The sequence below is a fragment of the Octopus bimaculoides genome, chromosome 19 (genome assembly GCF_001194135.2).
Source record: "Octopus bimaculoides isolate UCB-OBI-ISO-001 chromosome 19, ASM119413v2, whole genome shotgun sequence".
NCBI lineage: Eukaryota > Metazoa > Mollusca > Cephalopoda > Octopoda > Octopodidae > Octopus > Octopus bimaculoides.
The window spans coordinates 25858535-25860068 of NC_068999.1; positions in this window are offsets into that span (position 1 = coordinate 25858535).

A 1534-nucleotide genomic window follows, 5' to 3' on the forward strand; every position below is an offset into this window, starting at 1 on the left:
ATATATAAAATGCATTCTTTCATAAATAGAATCCATTGGAGAGCACACTTTTGGGATAATAAAGAAAAACCCAAGGACACATCGAAAGACGGATCAAAATACACAAGACTTTTTAAATCTAGAAAAAACCCGCCATATAACCATAGACATGCTTGTTTTGGATTATATCTCTTGTGTAGAAGTACGGGGGGTGACAGTGTCTCCCCCTTTATATTTCTACTTAATTTTGTTTTTCAAGTATTGTAGTTATATTTGTGGTTTTACCAATAGATATTAAATATAAGATTGGAAGCGAAATATGATGTTCCCAGGTTTATATCAGAACACAGTTTTAGGATTTCTGCAGATTTTACTTTTCCATCTATAAGTTGGCCACCCCGCATCCTGGATCAGTATTCTCCACCTCAAGAATTTGTAAGCAGCAAACATAAGAATTGTTGACGACGAATGAAAGAATTAGTGGCAAACTGACAAGTTGTGTTTTCAATTCTATATTTTTATTTATCATTCAATTTATTTTCTTGCTTCCAACTACATTATAATGAGCAAAGAAAAAAAGTTGTACCAGCAAAAATCCTGAAAGGAATGGTTAAAGATGCCAGCATTTACTAAGTGGTTGTGTGAAGTACCTAGTAGTACCTAGTGACCAATCTAAAGCACATTACAGATATTGTAGATGTAATATGTTGGCAAAATACTCTCTTTTAGTTAGCCACTGTGAAGCAAAGAAGCATAAGGCATCAACTCCACAGCAAATGATTCCTCTTAGCAATTTTATTAAAACCAAAAATGATAAGACATCTATGCTTGAAGCAAATTTAGCAATGTTTATTTATTGCCGCTCATCATTTAATAGCTGTGATCACTTAATAGAGTTGTGTAAGAATTATATGTCTGATAGTGAATCATATTATGTCCAAAGTGAAGGTGCATCGTACAAAATGTGCAAATATTGTGAGAAATGATCTAGATCCATATTTTGATGGAGATTTGATTTCTGATATAGGAGATAGAAAATTTAGCCTGTTATTAGATGAATCCAATGATATATCGATAAACAAGTTGTTAGGAATTGTTATCATACATTACAGTGACACTCACAAAAGTGGTTCATACATATCTCAATATGGTATCTTTAGAAACATGTGGTGCAGATGGCATTGTAGATGCCTGAAAAATTGAATTAGCAAAAAAGAAATTAGATATAAAAAATTTACTGGCTATAGGAATCAACAATGCTAGAGTAATGATAAGAGTCAACAATGGTGTTTTCCAGAAATTAAAAAAAGTTCTACCATTACTTCTATTTAGATGTGTATGTCATTCTTTACAGTTGGCAGTATCCCACACCTGTGCTGAATGCCTGCCCATAAATTTAGAATTTTTTGTATCCGAAACCTATAAATGGTTCTCTCATTCAAGACAAAGTGCCTACAAACAACTTTACCTTGCTATTAATGACAGAGAGCCTTTGAAGATTGTGAATTCTTGTACAACTAGGTGGCTGTCAACAGAACCAGCTGTAAATAGAATT